Genomic DNA, 19,796 nt, shown 5'->3' on the forward strand with positions numbered 1-19,796 from the left:
TTCTTATCTTCTTCACCCGTTCGTTCTTTGTTTACCCTCCTCCTCCCCCTCCTCTCTTTTTCCTCTCTTTTCCCTATCCGTCCACCCCTCCACCCTGCTCGGGGCTGTTGATTCCGTCCGTCAATTTGTCCATCCAGCTTCAGCACCTCTGCAGAGTTTGAATTTGAAATGAGCGTCTGTGTTTTCTGCACCAATTCCACCGTAAATCCACTCAGTTAGTCTTTTCATTTAAATGTGTTTATGTTAAACATTTAAAACGCATTTTCTCTCCCCGTCAATATCTTCCGCTTTGACAAAACCAATAATACAAATTACGCCATTACTGCTCAGTTTTCATGAACATGCAATTTGGAAACAGTCAATCTAGTGTCACACACACACACACACACACACACACACACACAGCGACGAGCCTTTCTCCTTTTTTTACCAAACCATGCACGGAGTAATTGTGAATATTGATTAGAGGCAGCAAATCAATGGAATGATTTTGGATCGGCTTAGCTGGAGCCTGCTCTTTGTATTCAGCCGGCTAGTTCAATTAGAATGGAGTGGAATAAATTTGCCTGAACTTTTCATACATTATTAATGGCCCTGCTCCGCCGTTTAAACTCCTCGCTTTTTCATTTTTCAAAAACAAAGAAGAAGGGGGGGGGGGGGGGGGGATCATAATAATTACAGAAGGATTAACATTTAGGAATTAATTTAGATTTTTGGGGGGGGGGGGGTTTCAGGGAAGTAAACGTCGTGGGCTGTGATGTGTCTCCGTGTCACTGAATGTATGTTTTTCCAATATATATATATTTAACAGCGATCAGCCTGCGGGGAGGCTGCAGCACACACTGCTGCATAAAAGAGGCACCATTTTTATATAATCAAACTAATTAGTTCTCTGCATGCGCGCCTCCCTCCCTCCTTCCCTCGGTGTAACCCATGTGTTGATTCCTCTGCTTGTGTTGCGGGGGGGGGGGCGGTGGGGGGAGTGGGGGGGGGTGCGGGCTAATGGAGTGCACGGGGCTATTGTCACGCCACTGCAGCTCCCGGGGCCTGACATCCCTAACCCCGCTTCTTTCCTCCTTGTGTGTGCACAACCCTACACCCAACCCCTCCCCCCCCCCCCCCCCCTCACCCTTTCCACAGATCTCATGACGCCCGGGTCGGGCCGAGTGGGAGCGACGCCACCGGGGAAGCCAAATGTCGCCACCAGATGACGACTCCCAGAAGACGGGGACAGAGCCGTCCAGGTGAGATGCTTGCCGTTTGGGGGGGGGGGGGGACGATTGGCCTGAGCCACACCCCCTTCTCCACCTTTTAGAGAATCAAGCTAACCTTAGCTTTTACACACCCTTCTTCTTTTTTTCTCTCTGTTTGTCCCCTCCACACACGCTGTCTGGCTCGGATCGAAAAAAAAAAAAAACGCCACCGTTGTCAATTTCTTTCCTTTTGCAGAGGAGCCATTGGTGGAACCTCGCCTCACGCCGCAGCCAGGCGTGTCCAATCGATGCCACTGCCACACTCTCTCTGTCTGTGTGTGTGTGTGTCTGTTTGCCACGGGGGGGCCTGAAGGGGAGCTGCTGATGGCGGCGCCGATGGCCATGGTGGCGGTGGCGGTGGTGATGATGATGATGATGCGATGGCGGCGGCGGCGCCGCTCACGCAGTTTCTGGCTTAGCTCCCCCCCGGTTTACTGAAAGACTCTCTTCGGTGACGGGTATTCTTGGGTGGATAATACGGATCACGTTGTTATTGCTTAAGAATACGCGTAGTCGAGGAGAGTCCTCTCTTCGGCCAACACCAGCAGCACTACTCCCATCCCCCACCCTACCCCACCCTCCACACCCACCCACCTCACCTCACCTCACCCCGACTGCCCACCGGCCCGCGGAGGACTGTCAGGACGAAGCCACACCCCCAAACTCTCCACCCTTCCAAAAACAGAAAAACAATCAAACACCTCTTCTTTGATCTGTACTGCATTGCAATGTTTTTTTCCTCTTCCCTGGGACGAGCCACGGCTCGAGTGTCCTCTCGTCTGTCCCACCGTGCGTCTTGTCAGTCTGTCTCCGTGGCGACGGTCAGCGTTTTGTTTTCTGTTTTATTTCTGCGTGTGCGTGTGTGTGTGTGTGTTGGACGTGTTGCTCCGATTGTTTTCGGTCTTGCGGAGAAGAACTGGCTCTCCGTCTGACAACTTGTGATGGTGTAACTCTCTCTGCATGAGCGGTGTCTGTTCCCAGAATGCTCGGCCAGCATGACCGCCTGCACACTAACAGACATGCATATTCACAGCAGGACGGGTCGGGCCTGATTATTGGTCTGTCAGTACTGGCGTGAACCCTTTACCAAGCAGCAACCTGAATATGTAGTGGGAGTCAACTTTGGCACACAAGTGTGTAAACCATTGACATCAAATTCCCTTTCGTGCTCTCATCGCCTCATTTAGAACAGCGTCTGTGGCTCCATTGAGTTTCTAAGCTCACCTAAACCTTGACCCCCTTTCCAACAAAGCTCCACTCTGTACAATACTAAACAGATATAATTAAGGAACATGCAACAAGTGAACGCAAAACTGAAATAAGAAAGTTATTTTGATTTTTTTTTTTCAGCATTAGGAAATCAAGCAGGACCCATCTTTAAGGCTAGACAGCCCAAACTCAAATTATTGTTTTTTCTGCACTGGTCATTTTTTTTATTTTGTTCTATTTTGTCTTCTTTCAGACTAGTGGAAAGAAAACATCCTAAATACAGATTGAGGTGTTTATTTTACTAATTTGTCTGTTTGCGTCTGTAGACTTCTCCTAAATTCACCAAAAGTTACCGTTAGATAATGCATCATTTGCTTATTGAAACACATTCAATAAAATGTGTAATGTACACAATAATTGTCTTAATGTCAGTGATCAACTGGTGAAGTTTCATCTATTATTTCATTTTGTATCTTATTCTCCTGTAGTCTTCTAAATGACGTTTTCTCTGAATGAGTTTGTTCTCAGACTCTGATCCAGAAATCTCCACTTCAGCAGCTCTTACATACATTTCATTCCTCTCTATACTCTGAAGCTTTCTACAGAGGAGTTTGTTCACATATCATTCATTCATTAGATTGATTTATACATTTTATTAATAAAAACATGGAGAAAATAGATTTTGGTTATGGCTGTGAACAGTATTTAGTGATTTATGGAGTGATACAATGAGATATCCAAAATCCCCTCGATAAAAACCTTTGACTATAATATGTGAAGAAATGAAAAAAGAATAGTCAATCTGGCTTTATCCAAATGTATGCAAATTAGAACATATTACAAAAGATAAAGTATAATTTGCCTATTTAAACAAACTTTCAGAAAACTTGTAAAACAACAAATAATTGCCTTAATGTCAGTAATCAACTGAGGAAGTGTCATAATGATACTAGATACATTGTTAACCCTGTTCACCTTAAGGCCTTCATCATATCAGTTGATATTTTGCTTTAATGGTGCATGTTCTATATCAAATGTTCTATTTATCACAAACCAGTTCAAGCCAAGAGCTGCCGGGGCCCGGGGCCCAGTTGTGGTTCACCAGGGCTGTTCCTCTGTGAACGTGGTCCAGAATGACTCAGACTCCTTGGGACTTCTAGATGGTAGCTCTCTCAGAACAGAGCAGGATGATGACTAATTCCATTTCTTTTATTTGGATTAATCTCTTCAATTACCTTCTTTCTATGATAATTAATTGAATCGTTCAATCAAAACAGGCTGTCACAATTTCCCAGAGGCCTCGGAGACGTCCTCAGATTTCATCTGAGTAACAGTCTTAAACTCCAGTAATAATTAGTTCCCAATAATATACAATAAGGCTACAACTTACTCTTCCCTTATTATCCAATTATCATAGTTCTCAGTTGATCCAGTAGTCGATTAGTGGAGAAAATGTTACATAATAGTGAGTATAGTAATAACAGATATTAGTTATATTTAGTTTAAAGTCAATTCAACTAATCCTCACAAACTAGGATGTTTGCTGGATCAATGACCAAAATGAGTAATTCATTGTTACTTGTCAATTTTATTTTCTGAATCAATAAATCGATTGTTTTATTTCTAATCAGTAGCCTTTTTATCTTCAGGCCTGTGAGCTAAATTCCATTTTGTTTTCTTCTTTTAGTGGAAAGAAATCATTTATTTTACCAATTTGTCTGTTTGTGTCTGTAGGTTTCTCCTAAATTCACCAAAAGTTACCAGTAGATAATGCATCAATTGGCTATTCAAACATAGCATTTAATTAAACTTGCAATAAACTAAATAATTATGTTAATGTCAGAAATCGACTGGTGAAGTTTCATGTTTATATCTATTAGTTATTTTTTTCACCTGTATTTATTTAATCTTTTTTTTTGTGTTTATGAAAGTAATCATCTGGAGAAGGGTCGCGGTGATATCTAGTTAAAATGTGAACCCTCTTCACCTCTGGGGTGTCTCCCCTTAAACATCAGATCATGAGTTTAGTTTCATTGGATAGTGGAGGAGCTGTCTCAGAGCTGTGCAGGCTTTGCCATGATGAAAATACCTACCACCGATTAAAATTTTTTAAATTTTGCTCAATTTACGACAAGATCTAAGAATTAACAAAATATTGCGTTAGCCGTTGGTGTCCATAGATATCAGCGCGGCCGTGATCAGTGTGAGCAGGCCTGTGATGTTTGATGAGGAGTCAGCAGACAGTGTGATGCTGCATTTCCTCTGGCTTTGGTTACAGAGTGGAACCTCCTCTTATTCAAGCGGAGCCGAGAGGCGTTACCCTCCCCCTTCCCCCCTTTAACGCTTCCTTTTTCATGCAAAATGCTTCCTCAAATGACGTTTATCGCAGTGAGATTTAAGCCACGTGCTGCCGCTGAGCCCCACACACACACACACACACACACACACACCCACACACACGCGCACACTTATCCACACACACCCGGCTGAGAAAACAAAATGTCCACCGTCAGCGGTCAACAGCTCGACTTATGCATCGAGGAGAGAGGCGTCTAGATAAACTATTCCTTCCCGGCTCAAATGGCCTTGAAGCAGCGTTCATGGCGCCGACGCACCATGAATATGGATCGCCTCTCCATGTCTGATTGCACATTCTGAACCCTAACACCCATGTAAAATCCATTTAAACACATAACAGGATCAGCTCTACTCGCGCGGCCATGTCGCTCCCCATTAGGGGCCGGGTGGCGTTCAGAGAATGAAGGTACCAGTGCCGATACCAACGGAGTTCTTTGTTTGACCCTTTCTCTTTTCTCTTTTTCATTGGATTCCCATCATGTTAATGGAAGCATGCAGTTGCGTAAAATGCCACCACTGCATTTATCTTAATCACACGCTACAGGCGTGAGGTAAAGCCATACTTTCCAACATGTTGGTGATATCTTGGCACGCTGAACTTCACCACACCACGGCCTGTATGGGTTGTAGCTGCTGTACTAAAGGGACAATAACAAGTTACATGTAATTGATTTTCATCAAATTGTATTTTTTTAAAGACATGGGCCCAGAAAGGATTGATTGCAGGTGTTGTTTGACTGGAGAAGTTTAAATTCTACTTGGCACTGGGTCACTTCAGTCAGTATCCACCACTGATACCCAGCTTTACTTCCCAGGATCATGTGCTGGAGATTCCCTCTTACCTACAGGCTCGTGGATATGAGGGAATCTCCAGCCCTCCTATCGATCCCATTGATGTATCAAACGAGTCCATTTCGGTGCCTGTTCAATCGTCAGAATACAGAATTTTTCCGGTTGGGAGTTGATTTTAAAGTCAGCCAGAGTCACTCAGTAGTACTCGTGATTGCAATTACACACAAATCATTCTGGCCATTACCATTGAAGATCATTCAAATAACACAATTGCATGTTTTGCACTTGGCTTAGCTGATAATTACTGTTCCCTTTTTTCTTCAGGAAGCAAACAAAGCAAAGTGCTAAAATGTGTGTAGGAGGAGAGCATTTGTGGAAATCACACACACACACACACACACACACACACACGGTTCCTCCCCTGCATTCGAGTGTTGATTGTTACAGATGGTGTGGCGTGGACGTCCCCTCGCTGCGTCTCTCTCTGTCTCTCTCTCTCTCTGGCTTGCGTGATCCAGACGTTGTGCATCATGCGAACGCTTTATACTCACCTCCTCTGATGCACTGCAAGCCTTTTAGATGACTCGTTAGTTGAAAGAAACAACTGGCTTCGTTTAACCTTTAAACTCTTGGGATTTAACACATTAAGATGCTTCCAAAACTCCAATGTCGTCACATTTATCGACTTACTGTATAACATCCGTTTTGGAATGCTTCTTTGATGCAGTGATAAGCACACACGTATGAAAGAGGCTTGTCAGTGGCAGTGACGTGGTATAAAGTGCTGTCTCGGTGTCATTCTCCGTGTGCCAGCCTGTATGTGGATCGCCTCTGCTTTGTTTCCAAACTGTTGTAAAAGAGCCGCCGTGCCGTCAAACACATTGTTGACAGACAGCATCCGACGGACAGTCTCTCTGATGACGAACACATCGAGTGTCTCGGCGTCTCAGCGCCGCTTATCTCACGTGAATGCCGTCTCTCCTCGTCTTTCTCTGCAGTCTAAGAGCTGTTGTGGTTGTTGTGGTGCACTAATGTAAGCTGCTCTCTACTAATGGCATGATGCTACTGATGATGATGAGGATGAGGATGCTGATTGTTTTCAACTAACCGGGGCCAAAGTGCTGCATGCATTTCAATCATTTCAACAACAGCCGTGATGAGAATGTCATTTCTCTGTAAGTGTGCCTTGTTTCTGTCAATAAAATGTGGCTGCAAATATGAATAAATCCCTCTTTTTCAAATTGAAATGTGAAATGAAGCTTTAATTAACGCGACAACATGGGGGGAAAGAGGCCTTCGCTCTCTCACTTGAGGCCTGTGTGAGATGTTTGTAACTTCAAGGAGAAACATGAGATGAGGTTCTGAATTAGAGTTTTTTTTACCTGGATTCGACGGTGGATTACGTTGTTTTTGTCTTCTTCAAACGGACAAAGAGACGGGCCTGTGGATATAAAATACGGAAACCCGGGACACGTCCTCGGGTCGGCTGTGGTCTCAACATTGTGCTGCACTTAAAAAAAAAAAAAAAAACTCCTGGATGTCACTCCAGAGGCCTTTCCAGCGACCGCACTGACAAACCTAAAGATTAAAAACTAAAAGCCATTTCCTCCCCGGCTCTGTTCTGGTGCAACTCCTGGTGGGAAGGCAGTTAGAAGAAGAAGAACCTCCCTTCTCCTCCAGCACAGATCCTCTGTCAGTCTCATTTTTTGATCTGAATCAAAATTATTTCACTTTCAAAACGATAGATTGACATCAATTACATCAATTTGTTTTTCATTCTGTTTGCATAACTTCCTGCTCAGACACGTGTACTAGTGTCCATACAGCTGGCTGAATGACAGGGAGACCTTTCAGCATTTATATAATAAAGGAGAAAATCTGTAAGTTGGGAGCCAAAGTATGTTTTTATTATAAATAATAGCTTCAAGGAAACTATAATGGATACTTTGATGTTTGACCTGCAGACGGCTTGTTGATATCTATTTTAAAGGGCCAATACGGCTAATAAACAATGATTATTGAATATTAATACTTTGATGCTTGTGTTCAACATGTCTACCAGTCTAATCAATGGTTCAGCAGTGACGGTAACGTACAAGTGTAAATAAATTCAAATTCAAAGCACATAAGGGAGCCTTCTTTTCTTATTGAGGTGAATGGGTATAATATGAGTTGAACTAAAACTCATGTGCACACACATTTCTCTCAAATTTTGATCACAAATTTGTTTAAATCTTTTTTTAGTGAGCACTTTACCAGGATAACCCTCCACCTGACAGGTGTGGCATATCAAGATGCGGATTAAACAGCATGGTTATTAATAAAAGGACCATCCAGACCAGCTCAGGACCTCCACATCCAGCTTCTTCTGAGACCAGCTGACAGAACAGCTGGTTCACCAACCAAAGAGTTTGTGCAGGACCAATCAGAAAGCGTCTCAGGGAGGCTCATCTCAGGGACAGCTCTGGTGGACAGTCCAGCAGTCAGCATGTCCAATGGCACGCTCCTTAAAACTAGCGACATTGTGTTGTGTGATAAAACTGCACTAGTTAAAGTGGCCTTATATTGTGAAGGCACACCTGTGTAATAATCATGCTGTTTGATCAGCATCTTGATATGCCACTTGATTATCTTGACGACATGCTCACTAATGTGTTACAGAGAAATAAGCCTTTTGTGTGCAACGAAAGTATTTTATTTATTTATTTATTTTTTAATTTAACTTTCATTTAGCCAGGATAATCCCATTCATATTTACAACTGGCTCCTGGCCAAGAAGGCAGGGGGACAAAACTAACAGACATAAAAAAACAAAAACATAAAAAAGTAAAACTCAACATAAAAAATCACATATAAGAGACGACAGACTTAAAAAAAAAAAAAAAATGGCATCAACCAAAGATTTGTCATTCAGTAGGACAAGTACATTCAGAGCTCAAATGCTCCTTAGTCCTGTTTTCAGAATCTTGCATGCTTATAAAATAATGGAGTTTAAAATGACCCCTGGATGAGAGTCCAAAATACAGATCCCTGTTCCAGGAGCGACGTATCTAATCTGTCCACGTGAGGTTTCAGCTTCAGTTTTTGCCGACAGTAAAGAAGATAGATTAAGTTAGATCTATTATATCAAAAAACTAAAGTGCTGCGTTTACATTTCAAGAACACTAGAATAGTTGGGAGCTTCACACCAACTGATAACTGATCTACTGTCGGTGCCTATATACATCCTCTTATCGCCGCGCAGCAGACGTCCATATTACATCCTATTTAATTTAGCCCGCAAACACCCCGAGCGTCTTAGTACATTTTATCTCTTGTAATCCTGTTAAAACCGCAGTAATTAGAATCCCAAAGCCAAACCCTGCTGGACTGGAAACACACAGTGGAGCCAAATCCGTAGCATCTCATTAGAAACCAGAGCATCCACAGATGCAATATATTATAAACAATATCTTTTCTTTTTGTATTTGACATTTTGTTCTGAGGCTTAAGTCCCACTTTAGCAACAATCCAGCGATATTTCATTTGCTGTAAAAAAAAAATATCCAGTGAAGAATAAAAGAATCCTTTGTTAACTATTGTTGAAATTCAAATAAATCATTGGGTTTACAACTAAAATTTCAAACATTTATATTTGTTTTACGGCAGTGTGTTAGCGACATCACGAGGGAGGAGTTTAAACCCCGACGGAGGCTCTGCTTTCAGGCCACTCATTACTTATTAAGCACACTATTAAGGAACATTGAGGATAATGATGGGAAGGATGGGACCCAGGCTCATTTGGCAGAAACGAGCCACAGGAAATATTCAGCTTTTGTAGCAATTAATTATGCATCGTCTTTACTTTGCTCTGTAGACTGAGCCGGGTGTAATGCAGCACACTTGAGCACGAAGAAAGGTGGAGAAATATATACTGTATATTCTTTTTTGATATGGCGTGTGCAAATACATTCAGATGTAAGATGAATTTCAAACTGAAGAGGTTCCTTTCAAACAAATTGAAATGGAGGAATGGTCTAAATCCGGGACACTTGATTTTTGCAAATTGACAGGAGGCCGGGGGCCAGTTCATAAACAAATATTTCAAATATAAATATATAAAACATCAAATATCAGATAAAATGAATACACATTAAAATGACCAGAACTCATCTTTCTTTGAAATGTGTCTTATATTTGGGGTTGAGATCCTCACTTTTTTTTAACAAGCTCTAGTTTTTTCTCTGACATATAAACATACAAATTGCAAAATAAAGAAGAAGAAAAATCATTGTTGAATCAATCTGTTTTCATTGTTGGTTGGCGGTTCCAATCCAAAGTATCACTGCTCTAAACAATAGGCTCATGCTACATGTTACACTCTTAAACCCTATCTGATCGGCTACTTTATTTTCATTTAATTATCAGATTTTTTTATTCAAACTAAAATAATAAGTTAATGAAAAAAAGGAAGTTGAACTTGTTTTAGCTTCATTTATCCTCTTCAGCTATGGCCTCATTGGCCTTCTTCTCTTCAGGCTTTTGCCACAGAATGCAACAGAGCAATTGTTCCAATCCTAAAAGTTACGTCTGTTGATATTGTATATGTTTCCTCTTGTCAAATCCCATGTGCAGGCCCAAACCAACAATCTACTAACAAATAATGTGTGTAGCCTGATATCTCTCCCTCCTGTGTTAAGAACACATGAATGAGCCACACTGTGTGACTGGGTGGCACTTTCCTTCATCATCATGAACACATACTGTAGTTTATGTTGTCTCAACCCCACATACGTCCAGCTGCCCCAAATAGAGTACCAATTGTGGATTCTTCCGCCATATAAAGTAGTTCCCAACAAATGCACTATTTTCCTCCTATTTGAGTAATGCACCAAAAAAACAGGAACTAAATTTGTGAGCCGGTTTTGAACATCTTCAGTGTACCAGTGGGCTTGGCCATTCTAGAAATGATGTTTATATTACACATTTGCAACAGCAAGTATGTTCTGAGGCAAACAGTCAAAGTGTTTAAGTCAGTTTTTTAAATCCTCTGGGATTGTACAGATTGTCGAGGAGCGATCAAACTAAATCATCTTTATAATTGAGATTTCTTTTCTCTTTTGCGTGACTTGTCGTCTGCTCTGAAGCAAAGCATTTCCTTTCTTCCGGAGATAAAAGCACACAGGCCTTTCCTCCTGTTTCTCTTTTTCTTTCTCTTCTCTGATCCCGTCTTTCCACCTCAAGCATAATATCGACTCTAATGAAGGACTCGGTGGAGCTTATATACACAAAATACCTTGCTATTAATAACCATATCTCTCGGATCCATAGAAGGATGCCCTCCCCACCTCCCCCTAATGTGTCTATAATCTTTCTCCTGCACTCTCTTTTCCCATTTGTTTTTTGAGTCCAAATAGGGGGATGAGGGCTATACTAACAGTATTGTAGCCTTAATAACAGTAGGGTAAGTGGCTCTGCTATCAAACGCCGGCACTCATTTAAACAAGGGCCACTATGAAACGTATCCACATCAGTGGCTCCAAGATACGGAGCTAAGCAATCTATTTAAAAAGCAATCTATTTCTCGCCCGTCGTGGAGATTGCACAGATTGAATGGGGGAGTCCGATCCTCAGCGGACGACCCTCCACTCCTCTTTTATCTCACAGCTCCGCTCCGACTCCTCTGCTCTGGGCTGCTTGCACAGAAATAGGGGGAAAAAGCAGGAATATGACAAGAATCCTCCCATCTTAATGCGCAAACAAATAACCCAAAATGATAGCAGCACAGATGAGAACTCTGCTTGTACTTGTTCGACACCATCGCTGTACAATGTTTCAACACGCCAAAGAGTTTGGGATTTAAGCCAACGTCATTCAATTGGATTGTGAAAAACACATGACTCCGCACTGAAATCTGAACCGAAAGGTTTCCTGAAAGATATATTCATGGTTAAATACGACTGCTTCATGTGTTTTTTTGTAGCCGTCATTGAAATTTGTGATTTTGGGCTAAACAAAATAAATTGAATTTCATTTAATTGAATTCTCATTTATCGCAAGATTTTAGTCGCCAAGGTCATTGCTGAAATATAGAGAAGCTTAATTAACAGTAAAAATCCATCAAGGCGAGGGATGAAAACCGATGCATGACTCTTCACTGCACATTACTGTGAGCAGATAATGTGCTCTACACGGATAGGGACAGCATCATATTCGTTTTGTCTCCCGACCTCGACACTTAACTTTGTCCCTTTCCCTTTCAGTGTGAAAGGGATGAGTTTTAAAATCCTTTTGGAAATCAGCTGACAAAAGGTTCTCCTTATGATTTCCGATCATAATCATAAGATTTTGATTCAGTAACTGAGCACTGAGCAGTTATTGTTGTCTGCACAGTGTGAACAGGAACTGCTAGTAGCCAAATGAGCTACTAGCAGTAGCCTTTCCATGATCCAGTTATACGGGCTGCAATCAGTAGTTTTAAGTTACATATTCAGACAAGGTTATTTGACAATAACTGATGAATTATACCATCCGTTTTAACCAGATTTGTTCTGAAGTGCTGAATAGCTATGGTAGCTTTTCAGATTTTTGTCATTTGCTTTCTCATTTTTTTGTCAAAGAACAACACATTCTCACCCCATCGTATCAATTACCACAGCTTGATCAGTGGTCTTACACTTGAAACTATGACACTATGTACTCCTCTAGCATCCGTTTTGGATGTGTCAGTGATGGAGTATCAATATATTAATGTTACATGCATAGAGTCTTTTGTAAAAAAATAAACAAAACTTAGTGAAGACTACTATTAACTTGACGGACAAATGACGTGTGACTAACAACATTAATGACTCAAGTGACAAAATGTCAACGTTGACTTTTAGTTTCACACAATCTGTGGTGTGCTGGGTAAATCCTGCGTTTGTTTGACCCATCCAACTTCCACTCCCACCCGCCCTTTGTGGACTTTCTCATTCTCTATACTACATCAGTAGTTTGGATGGTTTTACATTGGAATTAGTTGAAAGCCCTCATACAGAAGCTAAAGGTGTCAGATGTCAAAGGGCACTGACCAAGCTGCTGTATTTGACAAGTTGAGAGTAGGAACTGGTTGCTATTGCAGACCACAGCCTGTAATTTCATGGTGGTTAAAATGCCATCTGGAACAATGAGTTAAACTACAGATGAGCACAGTGAGTATTCCATTCCCTACCGCCTCCTATAATGTTAATCCTGTCTGAATGGGGTTCAAGATACCATTGTCACCTGGTAATACCACACAATGTCTGGATATGTTATGACATCCGACCATGGGCTTTTGCATTTACACCAGTGGTGGGCCGTCAGGGCCTGCAAAGCCTTCTCTGCTGGCCTAAACAGAATCACAAAGTTATAGCTATTTTATAATCTTTCTTAAATACACTACATGTATTATAATTAATACAAATATTTTTCCCATTATCTTATTTTCTCATTGCACAGCTACTGTCTTCCTCAGTTGCTCTGCTTCCAGTGCAGCTTGTTTTAAGTAGAGCTTTTATCCAATCAGATCTCACCTCTGTGTCTCTAGGTAAGAACAGAGGCCCGAGGCCTGCAGACTCACAAGTGCATCCATGTGCAGTTTAAGTGAATGGGGACGATATTGTTGATTGTCATAGTGTTCAACCAATCAGATCTTTAGTTTGACATGTTGGGCGTATTCTTTGACATGCCAGAGCCTGCTAGCTGGTCTACAAGTACGTGATTGGTCAGTGGGCTAGCCTGACATGTTGGGCGGTGACAATCACAATATCGGCTGCCTCTGTGGAGCGGACATTTTCAGCCTCAAACACATTAAAACCTATTCAAGAAATACAACTGGGGAGGCTCGACTGTCTTCACTGGCGTCCATGAATGGAGAAGGACTTCTTACTGGAACTAAAACACACGGATGTACTGAACAACCGTGAGATTAAACTCTTTATTAACAAATAAAGGAGGATGGACTTTGTCTTTAAATAGTGAACAGCAGCTCTGGTAAGTTAAATGCGTTTGTTTTTACATCTGCAGTAGCTTTAATATGTTTGTTTATATATTATTATTTGTACAACTTGTTTTTATGAAGATGGATTTTTGTTTGGTTTTATATGTGATAGGAACCATTGTTACGTCCAATGTTGCTCTGGGGACATATTTAGCCGGTGCCAGTGTTGGCAACTTGCTCGCTAAATCTGGCGACTTTCCAAACCTTCATGGCGACTTTTTTTTGTCAAAAGCTACTAGTGACAAATCTAGCGACTTTTCTGGCGTTTTGACTGTCGTGAACGAGCAGCGGGTGCTGCCATGAGCCCCTCCGCCGCCCCAAAGCACACACAGGCGGGTACTCTCACAGCAGTCGGCGAGGAGACGCACTCTCGGCGTATTCTCTGCAGTTAGTGCATTTACTGGTGTTGGCTTCATTTTTACACAAAACAAATAATAACCATAGCTGTGTTTCAGCTGCAGGACAGCAGTGATGGCCCAGGTATAAAATTCACGGCCCACCACTGGTATGGACCCAATTGTGGCAGGATTAGAGGAACCGTTGGCTTTTAATGTAAACTCAACAGGTACAGAGTGTTACAGCGAAGTCTCTGGCAGAGCAGCAGAAACCGCAGGCAGAATGATTCCAAGTCAGCAACAAAAGGCTGGTGAGTTTACCCGGAGTCAGGCGAGACGGGTACATCAGGGGCAGGAAGGGTCGACATCAAGAAATCAGCCCGGGATAAGGCGCTGGAAGGTCTGGCATTGAGTAGCAAAGAACAATCTGGCAATGAGTGTTTGAGAGGCAGGAGTCTATATAGTGGCTTGATTAGTGATCAGAGGCAGGTGAGTGAACAGGTGAAGGGCGTTAGACTGATGAGGAGGGAGTGGCTGACAGGTAGAGTGAGCTCATCGTGTCCCCGTAAATTAGCCCAGTAGTTCGCCATTAGTTGCTTTCTCCTTAAATCTAGCGGCATTTCTCCCATTTCTACCTGCAGGGCAGGTATTGCCGATGTTTTAAATGCTCCACTACATACTCTTAATGCCTGTGCCTGAACCACATCCAATTTACCAATTAGAGATTTGGCTGCTGATCCGTATGCTATGCTGCCGTAATCCAACACAGATCCTATCAATGCCACATACATGGTTTTTAATGCTGAACAACTGGCTCCCCATTCCCTACCAGTCACACATTTCATCACATTCATTACATTTTTCCTCTATTCTCCTGAGATGGTCTGCCCATGTTAACCGTGCATCAAAAAGAACTCCCAGAAATGTAAATGTTCTAACCCTTTCTAAGTCTCTCACATACATCCTTAGCTTCATCCCATCCTGGATTCTTTTCCTGGTGAAAAAGACCGTTTGTGTTTTTTCAACTGAGAACCTAAACCCCCAATTTTCAATTCAATTCAATTCAATTTATTTTTGTATAGCCCAAAGTCACAAATCACAAATTAGCCTCAGAGGGCTTTACAATATGTACACATTTGACATCCTCTTGTCCCGGAATCCTCACATCGGAACAGGAAAAACTCCCCCAAAAAACCCCTTTAACGGGGAAAAAAGAGGAAGAGACCTGTGGGAGAGCAATAGAGGAGGGATCCCTCTCCCATGATGGACAGAAGTGCAATAGATGTCATGTGTAGAACAGGATAACAGAAATACAACACATTCAATGTATGACAGAACCACGGCAGGAGGCAAGACCAGGTCCAGGTATAACCCGGATACACAGGACCCTGTGAGGCGAGAAAGCACAGATACTCTGGTGAAGAAGCAGGTCAATAATGTGCATTAATGGTATCGGTAATATGAAATAGTAATGCGAGTAATAATAAAAGTGATATTAGCAGTTGGAGTCAGCAGGGCCATGGTAGGAGGAAGGACCAGGGTCCAGATGAAACCATGCTACATGGAAACCTGTGAGGTTTTTACACTCCACCTCATCTATTGCTTCTTGTACTTTTCTGACTGCATGTTCCATGTTCCTTCCTCCCACAACGTCCCATCATCAGCAAACAGAGAGCTACCTATATCTACCGGAACCTTTGTGAATATGTCATTAATCATAATGAAGAGTAGCGGGCTAATCACACTACCTTGAGGCGTACTGTTATCAACTATGTATTGATTTGACATGTCTGACCCAATGCGTACTTGAATTTTTCTTCCAAACAGAAACTCCAGTACCCAGTTATAAACTCTCCCACCAATTCCCATTGTGTGCAGCTTCATTAGCAAACCTTCCTTCCACATCATGTCATAGGCTTTTTCTATGTCAATAAACACTGCAATGACTGACTCTTTATTGCCTGGGCCTTTCTTATTGCACTCTCTAGCCTTATCAGTCCGTGGTGTTCCTTCCCTTCCTAAAACCACTCTGAAAACTTGCCAGCATTCCTCTCTTCTCAAGCTCATATAAACATCTTTGTCATCCTTTCTATGATCATATTAGATGTTGGTGCTATTGGTCTGTAGCTGGTGGGTTTAGATGGATCTTTTCTAATCGGAATCACTACCGACAACCCGGCCCATCTGTGATCCATTCACGGAGCAGTCGTACTCAATCGCCTCCAAAGAAGTTGCTCCTTCTCCATTTAAATTTCAAGCATTTTGCCAATTAGAGTTTAGAAACCTAAATGAAGTTTTACAGAATGCAATGCCTGACCACCATGTTGTAAAACATTTAAATGTCTTTTGAATAAAGATTACCATCATGACTGAAAACGGGGAATCTGATCATTTCTGAAATAAATCAAGTGCGTCAACTTGTGAAAAAAACAACCGTATTCTTCCATTCATTATTTTAGCATTACATTAGCGCACATTTTGTGCATTTTGTACCCAGTTTAACAAACAAATTCCTAAAACGCTTTAATCTCAATGCCAGATTGTGTCAAGTATCACTATGATGGACTTTTTAAAAGCATATATTTTCACTGGATTAACATTTGTGGTAACATTACCAGTCTGGCATCAGCTGTGTAGTTGATTTAAAGCTTGATTTTTGAGCACTGATACATTCAGACACGGTGCATCATTCACATTCATAATACCAGCTTCTCAAATGTGAGATTTACATTTTAGAGGTTTAATATACTTCAGCTCATGACTGTTCTACTATATCACTTAAAACTCGCATTATTCACAACACAGAAAAGTATAATGGTCAGTGATAGAACACCTGATGACCATTTGTAGCAGTTTTAGATTCACACTTGAGTTCTCTTGCATCCTGGGATATAAAACCACTAAATATGTATTGAACACAAACACTTTTATGAAGAATTTATTTGAAAATAATTTCCAGAAGTACACATCCAAGTGAAGAAAGCATTGAACACTCTATAGACAAAATAATGCATAATTCAAGGAACACAACTGTCCTGTTCCGCTGATACAATTAGCATCAACTACAGGTCATCATTGGTACTTATGAATATGTCTTCTGTGTCGCAGCATAAGACGACTGATGCGTCCACGGTCTGGCCGGAGTCTGTAAAGACAGACAGCATTTTAGAAAGGAGCATAAACTTACAGCATAACATTAAAGTCAATATGTTGATCAGAGGGGTACCAATCAGTCAGGAATATTCAGACTGGAGATGTGATAAGAAACTCATCACTTCTTGATGAAAATATTGAAACTTAAGTTTTCAATTCTTACCATTAACTCCAGAAGCAGCAGGCAGCAGACCCAGCAGGACTCTGACAAGATCATAAACACAAGACAACATGTGCAAACACCACAAGACAAAAGATGATTTAGTCTTTTAAGCAGAGTGGACACCAATCAGTCACAACTTCTCACACTGGGCAGTGATATATAAAAACATTTCATTAAAGAATTGACGTGAATCATTTTGAAACTTGTTGAACACAAAGTCGTTCTAGTGCTCACCAACATCTTTGGAAAGTAGATCTACAATTTACAGAATGTGGATTCCTTGTGACTCCGCATGCTGTAGAGACAGTTTGCTCTTCTGGCTGCATTTTACCATCAGATGTTTTAAACTACACAGCTAATAATAGTTTGCCTCTTTGGAGAATTTCCTAATTCAAAGCGTCTGCCCTCTTTGTCTTCAACACTATTACTGACGCAACATAAAGTACATTGAGTTGTACATCATAAACGACCACGTTGTACAGTTCAAACCTTATTAAACACATTTTGGTCACATGCTTTTGACTGGTGTACAAATTGCAAGCTGTGTAAATGTAGGATTTAGCTTCTGGGATGTAATCAGAGGTTGGTTCTCAGTCATGACTTCACAGTCAGCGCTCTCTCCATCAGAACTCCTGCAGGTCACTTTACACCTGACACAAGGGATATATATCTACCTACACATTCTAAACTAACCACTAATGTACATAGAATAATCTAGCTATACACATCTAGCTATAAACACCATTATATACATACACAGATCTACGTCTTTAATCGTTTATATATCCCTTGACCTGAAGGAGGTAGTCAGGGTTCCCAGTGCCGTACAGGGTCAACAGGAGGGGAGGCTGACTGGAGGAGAAAGAAGCGCCTGGTGAGACACCCCTGACTGGAGGGTATGTCCACATCATGCCTACAATCCCAGAAACATTACTAGACTCTTGTCATTTACCTGCAACGGTCTCAGGGGTCTGCTGTTCACCACACCGAAGAGGTTGACACCAAACCTGTAACCAGTGAAACGGGTTAGTCAGTCAGCACTCTCTCCATCAGAACTCCTGCAGGTCACTTTACACCTGACACAAGGGATATACATCTATCTACACATTCTAAACGAACCACTGATATACAGAATGTGGATTCGGGGCGGTAATAAGAAACTCATCACTGCTACTGAAGGAGCAGTGTGTAAGATTTTGTGGCTCGATCGTATCCAACTGTAACCCCTCCCAACAGCCGAGTGCCGTGATGGCTTTGAGGTCAAATAAATGGTTTAATTTTATTATGATTACATGAAAAGGACCCGTCCACTACTTTTATTCAAACAAACAGTCTAAGTTAGTACACTTCTGGTGATTGTAAAACTATATTACATCACAATGAATTCTCCTAAAACCTAGACACTGTTCCTTTAAGAATCACAAGTCATCACTGACAGACATCTACAACTTACAAGCCTTGGCAATCCAGATGACATCATACTCCATTCAGCATAGAGGTTGACTTCTAAGAAAAAGAATAAACTAAAGTTATTTAGTGTACGCGTCTGTTGGGGCACAGAACTAGTGTTAAGAATGTGATCAGCATATGTTATCAGCCAGTATCGAGGTAACAAACAATCCACACCATCAGAACCCTTCAGGGAGCCGGAGATCACTTTACACCTGAAAACACGTTTCAGGGTTCTCAGTGTCTGATCGGACCAACAGGGAGTCTGATGGTATCAAGCATGGATAGTCTGGTACCTGGAGCGGCTGGTCACTGCACAATTCATCATCTCACACTCTACAATAGTGTCACTGTGGTGGTTGAGATTCAAACATACCTTGTCCATCTTTCATCCACAGCTTTTCAGGCAGCTTGGTCCTAATGGGTGAAGACAAGGAACTCGTTAGGACACTTTCACTGCAGCAGCTAAAGAGACGACATTCTTAATTTTCTATTTAAAGTGCTGTTCTGACACTACATCATGTTCTAAACCGCCATCATCACCCACATCTCACTGGCAGGCACAGTCACAATTCGGTTATTTAGTCAAATCCACGTTTCATTAGTTTCCATTCAGACTGTTGGCAACCCCAACGTGTCTTCCCCTTATTGTCAAGGTAACACCAGTGGGTCCACCTCTTCAGGTTCTGGTGTTGAACCAAGGCGTAAGACGTGTACGGATGTCATCATGAAGGAAACTGACATTTCTAGTTGTATATCAGACTATAAACTTCAGACCGGGTGTCGAGCATCACCACAGCAGTGACGTTACCGATCACCAAGTTAACACATAAAGAGCTCGCTCACCTGGACAAAGACCTTTGTTGTGGAGAAGATGGCAGCATCTTCCAAAGCCAGAAACCTGCAACAGACTACAGTCAGATCTGAGCACACAAACACCTCTCACTGTTGACCGCCGCTGATGTCAGCAGTGGTGTATAAAGTACTCAAAAGCCATACTTGAGTAAAAGTAAAGATACCTTACTGGAAAACTACTCCAGTAAAAGTAAAAAGTCACCTATTAGAATACTACTTGAGTAAAA

General features: G+C 41.7%; 1 non-coding gene across 1 annotated transcript; it reads right to left on the minus strand.

Moving 5' to 3' along the window:
• Positions 1-19,321: 19,321 nt before the first annotated feature.
• On the minus strand, positions 19,322-19,448 carry LOC142943762 (small nucleolar RNA SNORD22). The gene has a single exon (XR_012952142.1). It is a non-coding gene; the product is annotated as a small nucleolar RNA SNORD22 (small nucleolar RNA).
• Positions 19,449-19,796: the final 348 nt, after the last annotated feature.

This window comes from Anarhichas minor, unplaced genomic scaffold (genome assembly GCF_050575085.1).
Source record: "Anarhichas minor isolate MPS153535 unplaced genomic scaffold, ASM5057508v1 ptg000155l, whole genome shotgun sequence".
Classification (NCBI taxonomy): Eukaryota; Metazoa; Chordata; class Actinopteri; order Perciformes; family Anarhichadidae; genus Anarhichas; species Anarhichas minor.